The sequence below is a fragment of the Pelobates fuscus genome, chromosome 2 (assembly GCF_036172605.1).
Source record: "Pelobates fuscus isolate aPelFus1 chromosome 2, aPelFus1.pri, whole genome shotgun sequence".
NCBI lineage: Eukaryota > Metazoa > Chordata > Amphibia > Anura > Pelobatidae > Pelobates > Pelobates fuscus.
In genome coordinates, this window is record NC_086318.1 from 21,801,272 (window position 1) to 21,823,641 (window position 22,370).

Genomic DNA, 22,370 nt, shown 5'->3' on the forward strand with positions numbered 1-22,370 from the left:
GGTGTGGAAAAATTCTTTAAGTCTCATATTTCTACCCATTTTAAACAGCTCGGTGCTCCACTTAAAAGTGTTGGCATGACTGGTGGGGACAAATGTAAGTCCTTTACTAAGGATGCTGATTTCTTGATTACTGAGCTGTCTGTGGGAGAGATTGAAAACTGGAGTCACTTGCGGTGGGGAGGCTTTCCCCTCGTTGCTACCTCTGCCCTTGCGTCCTCTCCTGTTCCTGTAAGGTCTTTGCCTCTGACCCTGCTCCTGGTGACTGTGCCAGGATCCACCTGGTCTAAAAAAGGTGAAGCTGCACTAGGCGTATCATTCTCTGACATCGATTCTCCAGAAGTTACATCAATTGTTGTAATCTTTTGACGGACAATCCTTTTACGGAAGCGTCTAGGTCTAGGTGGACGGTCTCCTGAGAGCCACCGGTAGACCCGATGGTCCTTGTAATCCTGCTGGACCATCTCGAACTTCTGTTTCTTGAATCTTACCAATTCGTTTTTATATTTCAGCAGCTCCACCTTAAGTTGTTGTTGTAGCTTTAAACCTTCTGCAGAGGCCAACATCACCGCTAGTTCAGTCTCCATAGCAATAATCTGTTGCTTCACTTCCACAAGGTCACTCTTTACGTCCTTAATGGTGATAAGCATCAAGTCAAAAGAGGCTTTATTCAATACGTGAGTCCAATCCCTACAGACTGTCACTTTATGTCTCCCAATAGAGGGTATGCTCAATAGCCTGAAACCGCGTGGAATCATCTTAGCTTTGAAGTAGTCTGATAAAAACAAGCCATGTAGGTCTAAGTCCACGCTTTTCTTGTGCAGGCGTAATAGCTTAAAGTAGACATCCCTCGTAGTAGTTTGATTGGGCAATTCCTGGCTAGTCTGTTCCCATAAAATCTGGGCTTCATCTTCCGGCGTAAATTGTAAGGTTTCAGCACTCATATTTTGGGTTCCAGCTAGCATTAAAAATTCATCCATGCCAAATAATAGACCAAAAAAGATGGTACTGTGTAGCAGACTGTATGAGAGCTAAACGTGCTCTAATTTTTATTTAAAGTGCAATATGAATAGCACAAAATGCTGGTGCAAAAAGGGCAGGGAGGTAGAGCCCCACACTCCCTAAGGAATAATAGAAAATAGATGTATCCCCTGCACTCACGCTTGAAAGGCAGTCCAATGCCGGGCGCACCACCAGAGCTCCAAGTAATGTAGAAAAAACAGAAGGGAAGGCTGCTCTCCGGACTTTTAAAACATAACAATTTATTCAATTATCATTAAAAACGACCAACGTTTCGGTCCCCGTTCGGGACCTACCTCAGGGTCAAAAAATAGAACAGCAAAACAATACAGTACTGTGCATCAGTGACCAATATATACCAAAACATTCAATTAGTTTACTCACTCAGGTGTGTTTCCGTGCGTTCCCGCCATCACCCTGTGCTCTTCCGGGTGTGCGCGCGCATCAATGCGCGACACGCCCTCTCCATTACGTGCCTACGTATCGGATAGCCCATCACCCTGGATACCATATCAACAAACAGCCCGTTCGTAGAAACCGGTGCTGTGATCAACAGGATGAAAGAGTCTACAAGTGTACATTGGAAAAGTGCATAAGAGTGCTTAAAAATAAAACGGTCTATTACCTAATATAGGTGAATGTGCTAGTAAATACCTATATTTATCATGAAACATAATATAGGCACAAATGTATCCTAATAATCATTATTAGGATACATTTGTGCCTATATTATGTTTTGGTTTTTAATGATAATTGAATAAATTTTTATGTTTTAAAAGTCCGGAGAGCAGCCTTCCCTTCTGTTTTATATATATATATAGAAGGCTTGGCCTGTAATTGTGGGAGGCACTTAAATTCCCTATTTAAACTCAGTGAGCCCCTGCTTACCTGTCTTCGACGATCTCGGAAGTGCTTCAGTGTACTTCCGGTTTGCAGATCCGTAAACGTCAGTATTCCCGCCCGCCGGCAGCCCGGTTCATACGCCCGGTGGCTGTATTCGTGAGTATTCCGCTTCCTGCCTCTCTCGGACGGCATCGGAATCGTAAGTTTAGCCCTGTCGCTCACGGGCTCGCATTCAATCCGCTGCTTTTCTCGGTCAGTGTAACACGTTCAGTTACACTTACACCTCGTAGTCTCTTTCAGCCACAACGGGTTGCCATACGTTTTCGTTCAGGGGGTACGATTATCTTCATTCTGTTCCGTATTCAGGGGATGTGTTCACGTTTTAAGCTAAGTCTTAGTAGTTACGTTTGATATGAAAGGGGTTTAAGCGGTTTAGTAGTGCCCAGTATTCTCAACTTCGGTGTTTAAAGTAGTTATGTGGTCCCCTTAAATGTCATAAATAGCTAAATAGTGTGAATAGGGGGTATGTTGTTCCATTGTGTTAAATGGCTGTTCCTGTCCTGTTTTTGTTGTAGTTCTTACTAGTACTGACACTTTTCGCAAGTGGCCCTTCGCGGGTGTACGTATTCGCAGCTTTGTTAAGAGGTAGGCCTCGGTGTCACCCAGTTCTTGTGTGTATGTTGTAGTTAAATAGTACATATCATAAATAGGTCACGTTTCTTTTCCTTTAGTTCCATTGGTTCCCTGCAGGATTATACTTTATTAGGTCAAGTAAAGTTTCCTTCCTCAGCAGGTATGTTATTGGTGTGTCCTGGCGGGGGGGGGGGGGGGGGGGGGTTCGAGGACTAGTTGTAATTTCTCCCGCCAACTTAGGTATGTTCCCGTGGGCTCTTTGCCTACAAGGTTAGAGGTCCCGCAAGGCATAGGTCAGCCCTTACGTTCCGAGGTTCAGGCCAATCGTCCCAACGCATAGCTATAGCCTTGCTTCAAAATTAGTTAGGGCCTCACCAGTCACGGCCAATCGTATTGCTTCTTTTTAGGTCACCGAGAGGCCAACTCCCCGCCACCCACCTCAGTGGCACCAAGGCCCCACGCGCCAAATCATAGTTAGAGCCTCTCATAGCCGCTTGGCAAGTAGTTAGGGCCTCATCTGCCACCAACAAAAGCTAAGCTAATACAATTTCGCCTATGGGCACTAGCCTAGTAAGTGGGGTCCCTCCAGCTTTTTATTTTCAACACTAAACTCGCCCTCTCTGCCCCTTAGAATGTCCAACGCTTCGGTGTTAGAAGACAATCTGTCGGTTTCCAGCACCCCGCTCAGGTCGGGCACGCAGAGAACGCAACCAACCCCTCCAAGTCCAGCTTCCAGCTATCGCTCCTGGACTATCCCTAAGATTACCGCTGAACTTAAAAAGAGAAATATCCCTTATCCGGCTTCAGCTAGGAAGAACGAACTGTTTCGTTTATTGAACTCTACTGAGGATAACGAAAGGCCTGGCCCTAGTTCACAGGTTAACGTACTTAATAGCCTAGCTGAATTACACGCCATGATGGCCTCCCTGGTGTCCTCAGTTGCCACCATCAATAACAGATTGGATAACCTGGAAGCTAATAACGTCCCTTCAGTCCCCGAGATGCCCGGGCCGGTTGTCCAACCCACGCCCGCTCTAGGAGGTAACAGTGACCCTCCACCGGCTAGGAAAGTTTCCAACCTTATTAATCCTATTCACCTGATACCGCAGTCTCTCAGACGTGACATCATAGAGGGAAAGGATGTTAACTTGGCCTCGCTACTGATAGCGGCTCAAGACGTGGTTGAAAACAGGGCATACACGTTTGAGGACCTGTCAGTAGTGATGAGGGCCAGGGACCCTAGGTTGAATAGGAAACTTAACATCCCTGAGTTTGTATTGGCATTTGGCCTATACAGAGACGTTATCTGTACTGCTTTTCCCCTCCGCAGAGAGGAGCTGGATTTGTACCTTCACAAGGTAATAGAGTTGGCTTATAAGTACGGGGGCTTTGCCTTCTACGACTATCACAAGTCGTTCTCCGCTAGGTCAGCCGCTTCGTTGTCCCAGTATAATACAGTCACGGACTGGGGTCAGTTAGATACAGAATTGTTTCTCATGCATTTTGCAGGTCTCAAAACCCCTTCCTGTGCCATTTGCTCATCTGCAGCTCACTCTATTAATTTCTGTCCCGAGAATGTAGCTATCCCCTCTACCAGCAGCGCCAACTCCGATTTCCAGTCAACTTCCAGCCAGAAGGAGGTTAGAGATAAATTAGGCAGGCCCATAGTGTTCTTGGGAAAAGCTCAGGTCTGCAATAATTTTAATGCTGGGGGTTGTAGTTACAGTGCTTGTAGGCTGCTGCATGTGTGCTCGCTTTGTTTCAGGGCACATGCCAAGACGATGTGCCCTAACAAATTGTACCCTAAAAAGGCTTCTACTCCAATAAACATTCCGAGTTTGCAACGTTACCTGGCTAATCATCCTTCTTTACATCTGGTGGAATTTCTCACGTCAGGGTTCACTCACGGGTTTCACACAGGCTTTGTCTCTCTCCCCTCAGGCATCCTGGAGTGCCCCAACCTTCAGTCAGCTCTCACAGACCCCGATACCCTACAAGTTCTCTTACAGAAAGAAGTGGATAACGGCTTCATGATAGGCCCTTTCACTACTCCTCCTTTCTCCTCATGGAGGACGAACCCTCTAGGTATCGCCACTGGGAAGTTTAACAACAAAAAGAGGCTTATTATTGATTTTTCTGCACCACACGCTTCTCCCACACCTAGCCTGAATGCACTAATCCCGTCAGAAGATTTTTCTCTTCAGTACGCTAGAATTGATGATGCCATTCAGGCGATTATTAACTCCGGGAAGGCGGCCTGGTTAAGTAAGTCGGATATTACCAACGCCTTTAAGTTACTTCCCATCCATAAATCACTCTGGCATCTGCACGGAGTTAAGTGGCTAGACAACTACTATTTCGCTACCAGGCTTACTTTCGGCTCCAAAAGTAGCCCCAAGTTATTCGACCTATTCGCCGAAACCTTGACATGGCTTCTCCTTAACTTCTGCAGATGCCCAGTTGTGATACATTATTTAGATGACTTCCTCACCATAGAACCTCACCACTGCACTCCACGCAGCCTTCATCTCTTGCTCACGCTCTTCAAAGATTTAGGTGTCCCCGTAGCCCAGGACAAAACTGAAGGTCCCAAAACCGAAATTACTTTTCTGGGGATTACACTCAATTCTGTCACCATGCACGCCAGCCTACCCCAGGAGAAAGTAGACCGGATTCTATCTTACATTAGCACCTGCATGTCACTAGGCACTTGCACCAGGAAACAGCTACAGTCACTTTTAGGCTCACTTAATTTTGCCATGAGAATAATTCCACAGGGTAGGTCGTTCATTTCCAGGATCCTTTCACTGTTGCACGGTCTCCCTGACGATGACTCCACTACAACCCTAGACGAGTCGGCTATAGCTGACCTGAGAATGTGGCAGCTGTTCCTTTCCTCGTGGAACGGCAGGTCGCTGTTTGTTCCCCCCGTTTCCGACGATTCCCCAGTACTCTGGACTGACGCTTCAGGGGCCTTAGGATATGCGGCCATTTTTGGAGACGAGTGGCTATACGACTCCTGGCCGGTCGAAACCACGTCACTCGAGGGATTCAGTACCACCTCCTCTCTTTTCGAGATCTACCCTATCGTAGCAGCAGCTTACACGTGGGGGGTAGAGTGGAGGGGGCAGTCAGTCAGGTGTTTTTGTGACAACTTAGCTACCTGTAACATAATCAACAAGGGCCGCTCTCAGTCCCTCACGATCATGAACCTAGTCAGGAGACTCACTTGGCTAGCAGCTAATCTCCAGTTCTGCATATCCTGTGTTCACGTCCCAGGTATACAGAATACTGCCGCTGATGCTCTGTCACGCTTCAATTTGCAGGAGTTCTTCAGGCTACATCCTACTGCTTCCCAGCGACCCAGGGTACCTCCAAAGTTCGAAGACCTGGTAATGCATTAAGCTCTCTCCTACATCTGAGCGGCACGCTTGCTCAGGCGGGTTTATCCCTCAACACAAGGAAAGCCTATTACAGAGCTTATGAACTGTTTTTGTGTTTCATTCGTAATTACTGTGTAATAAATGTTTTTTCTGTTGAAACCATGGTTGCTTTCACAACTTTTTGCCACTTTTCTCTTAATCTATCTTACAACACAATCAAACTCTACTTAACGGGAATCCAACACTACATGTTAACCTCCTTTCCCAACAAGTCTCCTTTCCTATCTTCCTACCCTCTTAAAAGTGTCCTCAAAGGCATTCACAACTTGTCAGTACACATACCCACTAAACGCCTTCCCATAGATAGTAAGTTGTTTAAGAATTTGTCCGATGTACTCGACACGTCCCCTTTCGAACATATCACAAACCTCGTTATCAAATCAGCGGCTTATCTAGCCTTTTATGGTTTCTTGAGACCCAAAGAGTTCACTGTAGAGAGAGCTTCTGATTTCAGCTCGTGCCTCCAAAAGAAACACTTAATTAAAAATCTAGATCACTACACTTTGTCCGTTACCCGTACCAAAACAAGCCAAACAGGCCCACCAGTGGAAATTAACTTTTATCCCACGTCAACCAAATGGTGTCCCGTCCGAGTATTGGATAGGCTAGTAGCAGCCCAAGCTAGTTCCGCTCCTGATAGCCCACTTCTAGCTTTACTAGGGAAACCCCTGACCACAAAAATCTTTATGCTTTACATACGCACCCTTTTACTCCGCTTGGGACAAAACCCACGTTCTTTCTCGGGCCATTCTTTTCGCATTGGAGCAGCCACAGCTGCCTCAGGTAATCATGTACCGACACACATAATTAAAAACATGGGGAGGTGGAAATCATCTGCATACAACAGATACATTCCCAATCCAGAGAAAGAGATAAGGCTGGCTTTCTGTGATATGACTAAATGATGTACCGCTTAATAAACGCATTTTGTTTCAATGGTTATTATTTTTGCCCTCTTTTACAGGCCTAACCTTACGTCAGTTTCGGCACACCTCAACTGACTTGCTATTAAGGAACTACTTATTTTTAAACCCTGTTTTCCTTACGTCCTCGGAATGTGCCGTACACAAATAGAAGGCTTGGCCTGTAATTGTGGGAGGCACTTAAATTCCCTATTTAAACTCAGTGAGCCCCTGCTTACCTGTCTTCGACGATCTCGGAAGTGCCCCTCCCACCGCACCCTCAATTTTATCATATTCCTAGGTGGGCCCTCTTTTACAGGCCTAACCTTACGTCAGTTTCGGCACACCTCAACTGACTTGCTATTAAGGAACTACTTATTTTTAAACCCTGTTTTCCTTACGTCCTCGGAATGTGCCGTACACAAATATATATATATATATATATATATATATATATATATGACTCAATCATCGCGGGGTGGCAAGGCATAGCCGTACGTATTACATGTGACAATACGTGGCGCAATGACTTATGGGGCTTGCATAGATTTTTTTCCAGGGCTGCTTTGTATCCCCAGTCCGGCCCTGCTTACCGCCAGAAAGAAGAGACTCTGGTTTGGGAAGTTCAAGCTGCCTTACTCATATCAGACAAGCGCTAGAAATCGCAATGTTTTATCCCTCTGGTCGTATTTGCTGCATATTTAAATCATCATTTTGCCTCCATTTTATGCCAGATATCCCCTGCCCTGCAGAGCTCAGTCTGCGCGGAGCCCTCCATGGGTGAAGATAGATAATTTTTTTTGCGCTCGTTTTTTGTTTTTTTTAAATTGTGTCGGTTCTTATGGCTTTTTATTTGGCCGTTTTTGGGGCTGAAATAAGAAGATTTTAGAAAAAAGAAGACGTCAAATGGTAAGTTGAATTTTTCTTTACAGGTTAGTTATTTTATTCCCCCTTCACTATTTTTTAGGGTGAGGGGGTAGGTAGGGGGTAACTTTTTTGGGGTGGGGGGGTGGGTGACTAGGGGCTTGGGGACCCCTAGTCACCTTTGATTGGGGGGGAATTTGTATTTAGGGCCCCCACCCACCACTAAGCGGTGGGGGCTGGGGGGGACAGTAGGTCCCCCCCTTGTTGTTTTTTTTAGGGCCCCCACCCACCGCTCAGGGTTGGGGGCCAGGGGGGGAGGACAGTAGGTCCCCCCCTCATTATTTTTATGGCCCCCACCCACCATGCAGGGGTGGGGGCGGGGGGAGGACAGTAGGTCCTCCCCCCATTGTGATTTATGGCCCCCACCCACCGCGCAGGGGTGGGGGCCGGGGGGAGGACAATAGGTCCCCCCTCATTTTTTTTATGGCCCCCACCCACCACGTAGGGGTGGGGGCGGGGGGAGGACAGTAGGTCCTCCCCCATTGTGATTTATGGCCCCCACCGCGTAGGGGTGGGGGCCTGGGGGGAGGACAGTAGGTTCCCCCCCTCATTATTTTTATGGCCCCCACCCACCACGCAGGGGTGGGGGCGGGGGGAGGACAGTAGTTCCCCGCAGTGTGTATCAGGGTCCCTGAGGACAGGTGTCAATCCATATCTGCCAAGTGACCCTATGTAGGGGGATCAGTCCCTATTCTGCTCTGTGTCAGTGTGTATCAGGGATCCTTAGGATAGGTGTCAATCCATATCTGCCAAGTGACCCTATGTAGGGGGAACAGTCCCTATTCTGCTCTGTGTCAGTGTGCATCAGGGATCCTTAGGATAGGTGTCAATCCATATCTGCCAAATGACCCTATGTAGGGGGAACGGTCCCTATTCTGCTCTGTGTCAGTGTGTATCAGGGATCCTTAGGATAGGTGTCAATCCATATCTGCCAAGTGACCCTATGTAGGGGGAACAGTCCCTATTCTGCTCTGTGTCAGTTTGTATCAGGGTCTCTGAGGACAGGTGTCAATCCATATGTCAAGGTGTCAATATGTCATATGTCAGGTGTCAATCCATATCTATTGTGATTTAGGAATGTTAGGTGATTTATGCCCTTTATGGATTAAAACCAGACTCTGCATCAACTGTGTAATTTTCCATGGGAGTTTTGCCATGGATCCCCCTCCGGCATGCGACAGTCCAGGTGTTAGTCCCCTTGAAACAACTTTTCCATCACTATTGTGGCCAGAAAGAGTCCCTGTGGGTCTTAAAATTCGCCTGCCCATTGAAATCTATGGTGGTTCGCTCGGTTCGTCGGTTCGCGAACGTTTGCGGAAGTTCGCGTCTGCCGTTCGCGAACCGTAAATTTTGTGTTAGCGACATCACTAGTTGACAATTGACAGTTATCCTGGTAAGCCTTAGACTATTCTGGATTTTAAGGGACTGTTTAAATGACTGAACAGTAGGGGAGAGTCTGATGGTGGAAGACAAGCTGTTCCTTAAGAATTGAGCTGCCCACGAGAAGTCATGTAACTGTGAGAGAGAGAAGAATATGGTCAGTCGACAAGAAAATAAGTCCCCGCAGAACAGCTGAGAATGGGTGTACCTATAACTTAGTGAAGAAATGTAATAGGGGTTGACTTGGTGAGAGTTTTGTTAATAGTGTGATAATGTTGCATACCTGAAGTCATCTATTGGATGCTAGTTCCTGACAAAGAGCCACATGTACTTGTGGTTTGGTTATCCCAAGGAGGTTCCTGCTAAGCCAAGTGGCAAGTAAGGCAAGTGGCTGTCATTACCAAGTTCCAAATAAATATATACTTTTGTTGACTCATAGTGTGGAGAATATGTACCTTTCTTTTCCGTCCCAAAGTCATAGATATGTTGTCTTTCCAGCAGTATGAATACATAGTAGACTTTCAATCAATAATATTAACTTAATTCTTGGAAAAGAGAGTCACTGATGAGTAGAAGGAGGAGATGCCAATAAATATTACAATGATTAGTTACCGAATAGCAGCAGAAAATGAAAATCTTCAAAGACAAAGTATGTGTAAGACAAGGACGATCTGCAAGATAAAATGTGTCAGAAGAGTCAATTGGCGCAATAACTATTTATCAAATTAACTAAACGAATGGGTCATCACTTGTGAACCAAGATATTACGGGAGAAAATTGTCAATATGTTCTCCAAGCTGAATGCTAAGCCTTGCTGATGACTTTAACGTTGAGTGATATTTCATAGTATTTTTTGTTTTATTTGAATTCCATTTGTTTTATAATCATTTTTTTTAAATAAGCGTACAGATTACATAGTCAGACTTGTGAGACCTGGCTCCGTAGGAACTTCACAAAGTGACACAAAAAGAAATAAAGTTTCACTTTTACACTTTTGTTCGTTCAACAGAATGACCTCGTCCCCTTACCTTACATCAAGCTTTTCACTCTTTTACTTTTTGATCACTGCTGGGATTTCTCTGGATATTTAGCAAATGTTTGTCTTTCAGTCCATCCATCATGTACCTATCTACCTACCAACCTTCCTATGTATCTAAGTATATCATGGAGAACGTCCTGAACCCCCATCCTTAAAGAAACACTACACTCACCATAACTACTAAAGCATTCCGGTGCTAAGTATTCACAGACTTTCCCCTCCCCCATTGCAGTTAGCCAAACTTTATAGCAACTGTTTGACTTCTTACCTGGGATCTGCCAGTCACCCCTCCCAGCCAAACTGTCAACTATCCTGAGTTAAACTTTGCAGTTTGGGGCTATTTCACTGAGAGCATCGGCGAATCACTGAGCCCGAGAGTTAAACCCTGCACTGCCTGGCTTAGTTCAGTGAACAGAACCTCCAGTGCAGAGGGTGGAAAGCAGAGCCCTGTAGACCTCAGGTAAGGCACTCGGGGCACAATATCCACTGCATTGTACTGAAGTGGTTATAGTCCTTGGAGTGAACCTTTAAAACCTCTAACCCTTTATATCAGAAACAGATATATGTTGTAAGATAATGTTATGTCTTCAAAGCTCAGTTAATAATGTATGTGATGCTGTCTAGTCTGATATTTTTGGTGAGTGAGGGGTCCTGTGCCCAAAGGTATCTTGGTTGCCTCCCTCCATATATCTGATACATGCTCCTATTAGAGTGTAGATTGTACTGTCCTACAGTATGAGTATTTCAGCACTGAGTAAACTTTTATCAAATGTCTGTTAAACGTTAATGTGTCTATAACCCTGTTATACGGCAGTGCTGCATAATCTGCCTGCACTATATAAAAATTATTAATAATAATAATAATAATACTCAAAGAGATCTGAAAAGGAACCCCATTAAGGCAAATTTACAGCTATGTTAAACATATAGCTGGAAATAAACTGTAATACAGAATAAATGTAAACAAATGTTTAACAAATGGTTTTGTTTAGAAATAAAAATTATTTTATCTCTTCAGATAAAAGTAAGCAGTACATGGTATTTGAAACTTGGCTTGAATACTTAACAACATTTTGAGTATAGAATGCTGCTCAGTATACAAAACATTAAAATTCTGTCAATTTAGAGGATTCTATGATTTATTAATTAGTTCATCATTTGCATAAAAATAGAGAGTAGGAAGTATTGAACATTATTTAATATCTCTTGTCTCACAATCCTTTTTAAAGGATCAGAAAAAACGGTGTTCAATAGAAAAATATACATTTTGTTACACACATCTGGAGTAGAAACAACGTATAATAATGTATATGAAAATTGCCAAAAACCTTGAGTTACAGGTATTTGTATAGAACAATAGACATGTGCAATTCGGTCCGGTCCGAATTGAAATTTGGACGAATTTTGGACATTCGGATGCTTCCGAATGGCCGAAGTGCCGAATTTCCGAAGTGACGAAGTGCTTTGGACTTCTGAAAAGTGGCAAAACAGGTAAGGTTAGGGATAGGGGTTGGGATAGAGTTAGGGGTAGGGGTTGGGGTAGGGTTATGAGTAGGATTAGGAGTAGGGGTAGGGCTTGGGTTAGGTTTGGGTAAGGAGTAGGGTCGGGGTAGAGTTAGGGTTGGGTTAGGAGTAGGGTTAGGGTAGGGTTAGGGGAAGGGTTAGGAGTAGGGTCAGGTTAGGGTACCTCTACCCCTAACTCTAACCTAACCCTACTCCTAATCCTAACCCTACTCCTAACCCTACCCTAACCTTAACCCTACTCTTAATCCTAACCCTACTCCTAACCCTAACCCTACTCTTAACCCTAACCCTACTCCTAACCCAACCATAACCCTACTCCTAACCCAACCATAACCCTAACCCTACTCCTAAATTAACCCTAACCCTATCCCAAATACTACTCCTAACCATAACCCTACTTCTAACCCTACCCTTAAGCCTACCCTAACCCTAACCCTACCTCTAACCCTTCCCCTAACCCTACCCTAACCCTACCTCTAACCCTACCCCTAACCTTAACCCTACCCGAGCCCTACCTCTAACCTAACCCTAAACCAACCCTACCCCTAACCCTACTCCTAAACCAACCCTATACCTAACCCTACCCCTAAACCAAACCTAACCATACCCCTAACCCTAACACTAACCTAACCCTACCCCTAATTCCAACCTTACCCAAAGTTCCGAAGTGCCGAACCGAAGTGTAGAAGTCCCGATTTTCAGAATGCCGAACAGAACTGAATTATTTTCCCATGCACATCCCTATAGAACAACTACAGCTTAAAGTATAGTATACAGCTTATTGTATTTGTTCTGGGGAGTAGAATCATTTCCTTCAGGGTTTTTACAATAAACACTGTGTTTTCAGAGAAATGCAGGGTATACATTACAGTCTGGGGATGCCTACACTGGCCACTCCTCAGATGGCTACTAGAAGTGCTTCCTGGGCCAACGCATAACTAGAAACCACGGGGCCCCGGATCAAAAATTGCCGGGCTTCCCTCCCCATTCGTCTACCCCCAGCCACCCCGCCAATACGTCTACCCTCTGATATGTTCCCCCCCCCCCACATATGCAGACAAACAGATACACACGCATATACATACAGAGGAACACAAACATACAGACACATACATACACACACACACACATACACACTGTCATGGCCTTAAGCAAGTCAACGTAAAAGACTTTGGCCAGGGTTAACGTTTGGTTCTTTATTGGTAACTTTAGACATGATAACTCACAATTTAGTATAGCTATCAAGCCAATGTGAGAGGAGGAACTTATATAGAGGAAGGTAAATGAAAAAGGGAAACTGAAAGAAAAGAGATTTCGACAATAAATCCTAAACAGGTTAATCTACAAGTGAGATATTGACAGAAGGTAGATGGAGAACGTATAAACGAGATTATAGGCATGCATAAAGAGAGAAAACAGAACTCAAGAGTTAGGCAATATGCCCCTGACAGGTTATTAACAAAATATAATTAGATAGTAGAGGAAACCTATAGATGGAAGTAAAGGTTATTTAGAGGGACAAGACAAACAGAACAGGTTTCAGAATTGCAAGTTAAATAGACGTTTAGTAAATCGGCCCCCTGTTTCGAAAGGAGTACTGATAATTTAGATAATTTACACTTTGCAATACTGGTTAGTAGCGTACATCAGGTTGATATAAAGCAGGTTTGTAGAGTAGATCAGGCTTGTATAAAGCATGGTTGGTAATTAGAGATGTCGCGAACATAAAATTTCCGCAAATGTTCGCGAACGGGCGAACCTCCATAGACTTCAATAGGCAGGCGAATTTTAAAACCCACAGGGACGCTTTCTGGCCACAATAGTGATGGAAAAGTTGTTTCAAGGGGACTAACACCTGGACTGTGGCATGCCGGAGGGGGATCCATGGCAAAACTCCCATGGAAAATTACATAGTTGATGCAGAGTCTGGTTTTAATCCATAAAGGGCATAAATCACCTAACATTCCTAAATTGTTTGGAATAACGTGATTTAAAACATCAGGTATGATGTTGTATCGATCAGGTAGTGTAAGGGTTACTCCCGCTTCACAGTGACAGACCAAACTCCCCGTTTAACGCACCGCAAACATAGAAACATAGAAACATAGAAACATAGAATGTGACAGCGGATAAGAACCATTTGGCCCATCTAGTCTGCCCAGTTTTCTAAATACTTTCATTAGTTCCTGGCCTTATCTTATTGTTAGGATAGCCTTATGCCTATCCCACACATGCTTAAATGCCTTTATTGTATTAACCTCTACCACTTAAACATAGAAACATAGAATGTGATGGCAGATAAGAACCATTCGGCCCATCTAGTCTGCCCAGTTTTCTAAATACTGGGCAGCAACAACCGCAAACAGTTCATTTGCACAACCGCAAACTCCCCATTTGCACAAGGTTGGATACCAGGCTAGCCATGTCCCGTTCCTTGTCCTCACTGATGTCATTGAAGGTCTCTTCCAACACCCAGCCACGTACAACACCAAGGGTCCCCGAAAAGTGACAACAAGCCCCCTGGGACGCCTGCTGTGTTTGGTCTTTCACCTCCTCAAAGCCACCTTCCTCCTCTGACTCCTCTTCTTCAGACTCCTCTCTCTGCATTGCCTCTCTCTGCGTTATTATAAGGTGTGTTAAGTAGTACTATTCCTATCAGTTTAATCCACTATCAGGGGACGTGTATATGGCATCGATTTTAGGAACAGGGAGATGGAAAAAGATGCTTGGTTGGTCCTCCTACTTCAAATTTGGGGCACTGCGTGTGTAATCTAATGTGCCACCAGATAGGAGTGGTGTGTTAAGTAGTCCCCCTCATAAGGCCTTTTTTTTAGTCGAATGTATCGCCCACTGTCAGTCCCTTCGGGATCCATCCCTCATTCATCTTAATAAAGGTGAGGTAATCTAGACTTTTTTGACCTAGGCGACTTCTCTTCTCAGTGACAATACCTCCTGCTGCACTGAAGGTCCTTTCTGACACGACACTTGAAGCGGGGCAGGCCAGAAGTTCTATCACAAATTGGGATAGCTCAGGCCACAGGTCAAGCCTGCACACCCAGTAGTAAAGGGGTTCATCGCTCCTCAGAGTGTCGATATCTGCAGTTAAGGCGAGGTAGTCTGCTACCTGTTGGTCGAGTCGTTCTCTGAGGGTGGACCCCGAAGGGCTGTGGCGATGCTAAGGACTTTAAAAGCTCCGCATGTCCTCCATCAACAACACGTCTGTAAAGCGTCCTGTCCTTGCCGGCGTGGTCATGGGAGGAGGAGGATTACTTTCACCTCTCCCCCTGTTAGATTCCCATTGTGCTGTGACATCACCCTTATATGCTGTGTAAAGCATACTTTGTAATTTATTTTGGAACTGCTGCATCCTTTCTGACATGCGGTAATTCAGTAACATTTCAGGCACTTTCTGCTTATACCGGGGGTCTAGTAGCGTGGACACCCAGTACAGGTCATTCTCCTTCAGCCTTTTTATACGAGGGTCCCTCAACAAGCACGACAGCATGAAAGACCCCATTTGCACAAGGTTGGGTGCCGAGCTACTCATTTCCCGTTCCTCATCCTCAGTGATCTCACTGAATGTATGTTCTTCCCCCCAGCCACGTACAACACCACGGGTACCAGATAGGTGACAACGAACACCCTGGGATGCCTGTGGTGGTTGGTCTTCCTCCTCCTCCTCAAAGCCACATTCCTTCTCTGACTCCTCTTCCTCACAATCCTCTTCCAGCGTTGCCGCAGGTCCAGCAAGCGATGCTGATAAGGCTGTTTCTGGTGGTGATGGTGACCACAAATCTTCCTCTTCACACTCATCTACGGCCTGATCCAGCACTCTTCGCAGGGCACGCTCCAGGAAGAAAACAAATGGTATGATGTCGCTGATAGTGCCTTTGGTGCGACTGACTAGGTTTGTCACCTCCTCAAAAGGACGCATGAGCCTACAGGCATTGCGCATGAGCGTCCAGTAACGTGGCAAAAAAATTCCCAGCTCCGCAGAGGCTGTCCTAGCACCCCGGTCATACAAATAGTCGTTAACGGCTTTTTCTTGTTGGAGCAGGCGGTCGAACATTAGGAGTGTTGAATTCCAACGTGTCGGGCTGTCGCAAATCAAGCGCCTCATTGGCATGTTGTTTCGCCACTGGATATCTGAAAAGTGTGCCATGGCCGTGTAGGAATGCCTGAAATGGCCACACACCTTCCTGGCCTGCTTCAGGACGTCCTGTAAGCCTGGGTACTTATGCACAAAGCGTTGAACGATCAGATTACACACATGTGCCATGCACGGCACATATGTCAACTTACCCAAATTCAATGCCGCCAACAAATTTCTTCCGTTGTCACAAACCACTTTGCCGACCTCCAGTTAGTGCGGAGTCAGCCACTGATCCACCTGTGTGTTCAGGGCGGACAGGAGTACTGGTCCGGTGTGACTCTCTGCTTTCAGGCAAGTCAACCCCAAGATGGCGTGACACTGCCGTTTCCGGGATGTGGAATAGTACCTGGGGAGCTGGGGGGGGTGCCGTTGATGTGGAGCAAGACGCATCAGCAGAAGAGGACTCAGCCGAGGAGGTTATGGAAGAGGATGGAGTAGGAGGAGTAGAGGAGGTGGCAGCAGGCCTGCCTGCAAGTCGTGGCGGTGTCACCAACTCCTCTGCAGAGCCACGCATTCCATGCTTGGCAGCCGTCAGCAGGTTTACCCAATGCACAGTGTAGGTGATATACCTGCCCTGACCATGCTTTGCAGACTAGGTATCAGTGGTCAGATGGACCCTTGCCCCAACACTGTGTGCCAGACATGCCATTACTTCCTTTTGCACAGGTTTGTACAGGTTGGGGATTGCCTTTTGTGCAAAGAAATTTCGTCCGGGTACCTTCCACTGCGGTATCCCAATAGCCACAAATGTTTTGAACGCCTCAGACTCCACCAGCTTGTATGGTAAAAGCTGGCAGCTAATAGTTCAGACAAGCCAGCTGTCAGACGCTGGGCACGGGGGTGACTTTCTGACATTGGCTTCTTACGCTCAAACATGTCCTTGACAGACACCTGACTGTGGGCAGATGAGCGGGAACTGCTCAAGGCGAGAGACGGAGTGGCGGATGGTTGAGAGGGGGCAAGGAGGACAGTAGTGGTTGACGTGGCTGAAGATGCTGGACCAGGAGGAGGATGGCGGCATTGAGTTTGTGTGCTACTTGTACTCATGTGTTGATCCCATAGGCGTTTGTGATGTGCGATCATGTGCCTTCGCAAAGCCGTTGTACCTAGGTGGGTGTTGGACTTCCCATGACTCAGTTTCTTTTGGCACAGGTTGCAAATGGCATCGCTGTTGTTAGAGGCAGACACACAAAAAAAATGCTGTCTGCAATGACGGCATTCTGGTGGTGGCAACAGCATGCCTTGATTGGCGTGCTGTCTGGCTGACCCCGGGTGCCGATGCATGCTGTCTGACTGTGCCACTAGCTCCTTGCGATGACCTCCCCCTGCTTCCAACTCGTCTCCTCCTTCTCTCTGTCTCCCCATCTGAACTTTCCCCCTGTTCTTCTTCTCTTCTAGCGGGCACCCACTTGACATCCACGGACGTCTCGTCATCATCAACCGCTTCACTTGTATCTGACAACTCAGCAAAGGAAGCAGCAGCGGGTACAACATCATCATCATCACACCGTACATCCATGTGTGTAATGCTGCCTGACTGAGACATATCCCTGTTATCTACATCCTCTGGCAATAATGGTTGCGCACCACTCATTTCTTCCAACTGATGTGTAAATAACTCCTCTGACAGATCAAGTGAAGCGGCTGTGGTGCTAGTGTTGGTGGTGGCGGCAGGCGGTCGAGTGGTAACTTGAGAGGTGCCTGAAGCTAAGCTGGAGGAGGATGGTGCGTCAAGGTTCCGCGCGGAAGCTGTAGAAGATCGGGTGTCCTGTGTTAGCCAGTCAACTATGTCCTCAGAACTTTTCGAGTTCAGGGTACGTGGCCTCTGAACACTGGGCATTATTCTAGGGCCAAAGGGAATCACAGCACCACGATGTCAGGGTACCTGAAGTCTCTACCTCGGAGGAGGTTAGACTTCCCGACGTCCGTTCTCTCAGCGGGGCTGATTCAGCTGTTCCTCACAGCTCTCATAATCATTCCCACGCTGGCCGCGAGAACCCCACTCCCTTTTATGACACGACGCTCAGGAGCCGACGTCATGACGGCAATCACATCCCGACCTGTCAATCTGGTTCGGAACAACGAATCAGGACTCGGCAAGGGCGGAGTCATGATTTAGAGAACCAGGGTATAAAAGAGGGATGTGGGTAATGGTTCATTGCCCTGTCGTGGTTCTAGCTTGTCTGGTCCCTCAGTGCTCTTATGTTTATCGTTCTATCTGGTTTTGACTCGGCTTGTACTATTGTTCCTGTTTACCTCTCGTGTCCTTTGACCCCGGCTTGTCTCTCTCTTACCTGTCCTCTCGTTCCCTCGACCTCGGCTTGTCTCTGACTATTCTCTGCTTTCTCCTTACGTTAGTCTGGCCATTCTAAGGTCCGGTATACGTACATCTCTCCTGTTCGTACTCTGCGTGTTGGATCCCTGTCCCGATCCTGACATTACGACAGGGCCATGGATCCTGCAGGTACTAACGCTCAGTTTGGTTCACCTGACTCAAGGTTTGAAGCCATGGACCATAGAATGGACCAAATGGCCCTGGCGCTGCAAGCATTACTATCCCATCCGAGTAATCAAGCAGAGGAGATTCGTACTCCATCTATCTCTCTTGCTAACACAGGCCTAGAGGTAGCCACAGGGGGAATTTCTTCCCGTGTTACTTCCCCTTTACGGTATGGCGGTGCTCCAGATACTTGTCGTGGTTTCCTAAACCAGATAGGAATTCATTTTGAATTACAACCCCGCGCCTATCCTACTGACAGGGCGAAGGTTGGATTCATAATATCGCTACTCATTGACAAGGCTCTTAGATGGGCTAACCCTCTGTGGGAAAATGATAATCCAGTAGTCTATAACTATAATGCGTTCCTTACTACGTTTAGGAGGACTTTTGATCCTCCAGGGAGAAAGGCCAGTGCTGCTAGATCACTATTACGTCTTAGACAGCATAGGCTAACCCTTGTGGATTATGCGCTAGAGTTCAGATCCTTGGCGGCAGAGGTCAAGTGGAATGAACAAGCCTATATGGACGTATTTCTGAACGGATTGTCAGATGCGATCCTAGACGAGGTTGCCACTAGGGATCTTCCTGAAAATTTAGAGGAATTAATTTCATTTATTTCTCGTATAGATGAACGCATGAGACAGAGGCAGAACACTCGTGATTTTGGTTATAGACCTTCCTTAAGTCTAACTCCCGCATTTCAGAATTCTGAATCTACTATTCTAGCTCTCCCAGAACCTATGCAGATTGGTAACACTCACCTTTCAGAGAATGAAAGACAAAATAGGAAAAGGGAGGGTCGGTGTATGTATTGTGGAGTAGGAGGTCACCTACGCCTTAATTGCCCTAACCGTCCGGGAAACGCTCGCACCTAAGTTTCTCCAGAGGACAGGCCTTGGGTGTTTCTATTTTGTCCTCTACATATGATTACAGGGATCATAGGCTACTAGTACAGGTTTCTTTAACTTGGGAAAAGGGAGCAATTAAAGCTATGGCATTAATAGATTTCGGAGCAGCTGAAAGCTTTATTGATCAAACTTTTGTCAAGAAACATGCTATCCCATCTCAGTTAAAAGAGACTCCCCTGGCCGTTGAGGCCATAGATGGTAGACCGTTGTTAGATCCAGTTATTTCTCGTGAAACTTTACCAGTTAAACTAACCATTGGTATTTTACACGAAGAGGAGATTTCTTTCATGCTTATCTCATCCCCTTCAGTTCCTATAGTTATGGGGTATCCCTGGCTTAAAAAGCATAACCCTACTATTGATTGGGAACAAGGTGAAATAGTCTCTTGGGGTCAGGGTTGCCAAAAAGGTTGTGTACAGAAAGTCTCACCATTGTGCCTAGTGGACACACCTAGCAACTCTAACAAGCCCACAGATTTACAGATACCTTCCCAGTATCAGGATTTAAAGGCAGTCTTTGATAAGAGGAAGGCTGATACTTTACCTCCACACAGGTCCTTTGATTGTAAGATTAATCTTCTGCCTGGTACTATGCCCCCGAGGGGTAATGTATATCCTCTATCCGCTAAGGAGAACTTAGTCTTAGAGGAGTGCATTCAGGAGAATCTAGACAAAGGCTTTATTAGGAGGTCCTCTTCTCCAGCCGGAGCCGGTTTCTTTTTCGTAGATAAAAAAGACGGCACACTACGGCCTTGCATCGATTATCGGGGCTTGAACAAGATAACGATCAGAAATGCTTATCCGATTCCCCTGATTACTGAGCTATTTGATCGCCTGAAAGGTTCTAAGATTTTTACCAAGTTAGACCTGAGGGGAGCTTATAACTTGGTGAGAATTCAGCAGGGTGATGAATGGAAAACGGCTTTCAATTCCCCGGTATGGCCACTATGAATACACGGTAATGCCCTTTGGGCTTTGCAATGCTCCTGCTGTATTCCAGGACTTGATTAATGAGGTTCTTAGGGAATTTCAACAGGAATGTGTTATAGTTTATTTGGATGATATACTAATACATTCCAAAGAGCCTGAAACTCATCACAAACAAGTCAGAAGGGTATTACATAAACTTCTACAGCATGGGTTGTACTGCAAATTGGAGAAGTGTAGCTTTGACCAATCTCAGGTAAATTTTCTTGGTTACGTTATTTCTGGAGAGGGCTTTAAGATGGACCCTGTTAAACTCCAATCTATCTTGGATTGGCCATTGCCTAAGGGACTCAAAGCCATTCAGAGATCCATCGGTTTCTCGAATTACTATAGGCGCTTCATTAAGGGATACTCGTCTATTATCTCCCCTATTACTAACATGACTAAACAGGGTGCTGATACTAAGACATGGTCTCCAGAAGCGCTTGTTGCTTTCAGTACTCTCAAGGAACAGTTTGCCTCAGCACCGATATTAGTTCATCCTGACACATCTTTGCCTTTCTTACTCGAGGTAGACGCCTCAGAGACAGGTGTAGGCGCTATTCTGTCCCAAAGGTTAAGTTTGAATAAACCACTGCATCCATGTGATTTTTTTTCTAGGAAATTGTCTGGGCCTGAGAGCAGGTATGATATTGGCGACAGGGAACTGTCAGCGGTAATTTTGGCTTTAAAGGAGTGGAGACACTTGTTGGAAGGGACGTTACACCCGGTTACTATTTTGACGGATCACAAGAATTTGTCATATATAGGGGAAGCCAAGCGATTATCTGCCAGGCAGGCTCGTTGGTCTTTGTTCCTTACTGATTTCAACTATGTTCTCACTTATAGACCTGGTTCTAAGAATTCTAAGGCCGATGCATTGTCCCGCCAACATGAACCTTCTACTATGCCTGAAATTTTTTTTTCTTCTATAGTTCCTAAGCGTAATATTATTGCCAGCACTAGCATTAAGATTCACTCTCCGTTGCTGGAGGAGATCAAGAAGTTACAACATCTGGCACCCGGACCTATTCCGGGGGACCGTTACTTCGTGCCTCCTAAACTCCAACTGGAACTTATGCAGTGTTTTCATAACAGTAAATTTGCCGGACATCCTGGCATACGCAAGTCATGTTCTCTGATTTCTAAAGATTTCTGGTGGCCTTCATTACGTAAGGATCTTAAGGAATTCGTCGGGGCATGTGATGTCTGTATGAGGACCAAACAACCTCATACGCTTCCATGTGGACTTTTGCAACCCCTAGAAATTCCTGTGAAACCATGGCCCTGTCTGGCCATGGACTTCATTGTTGATTTACCGGTTTCTAAAAGACATACGGTTATTCTCACAGTGATTGACAGGTTTACCAAAATGGCTCATTTTGTACCTCTGCTCAAATTGCCCTCTTCTCCCGAATTGGCTGAAATTTTCGCGAGGGAGATTTTTCGTTTACATGGGATTCCTTCTGAAATCGTTTCTGATAGAGGGTCCCAATTTGTTTCCCGGTTTTGGAGATCCTTCTGTTCCCAGCTTGGTATCAAATTAAATTTTTCCTCTGCCTATCACCCCCAGTCCAATGGGGCTGCCGAGCGCACCAACCAAAAGGTTGAACAGTTCTTGCGTTGTTTTGTTTCTGAACACCAGGACGATTGGGTCGGTCTGATTCCTTGGGCGGAGTTTGCGCACAACAACAGTGTTTGCGATTCTACTCGTTCTAGCCCCTTTTTCATGAATTATGGCTTCCATCCTTCCGTTCTTCCGTCGGCCTCCCCGGCCTCCCCGATACTGTCGGTTGATATTCATGTTGCCAATCTGAGAAAGTTGTGGGATCAGACTCGACAAATCCTTGATCATATTTCCATGTTGTCCAAACAACACGCTGACAAACGCAGAAGGGTGGCTCCTGTATTCTCTCCGGGCGATAGGGTATGGTTGAGTACCAGAAACATCCGCTTGAAGGTTCCTTCCATGAAATTTGCTCCTCGTTTCATAGGCCCTTACAGGGTTCTGTCTCAGATAAATCCTGTTGCATATCGTCTGGCTCTTCCGCCTGCTTTACGCATCCCGAACTCCTTTCATGTTTCTTTATTGAAGCCTTTGGTATGTAACAGATTTTCCTCCACTGTACCGTCCCCTCG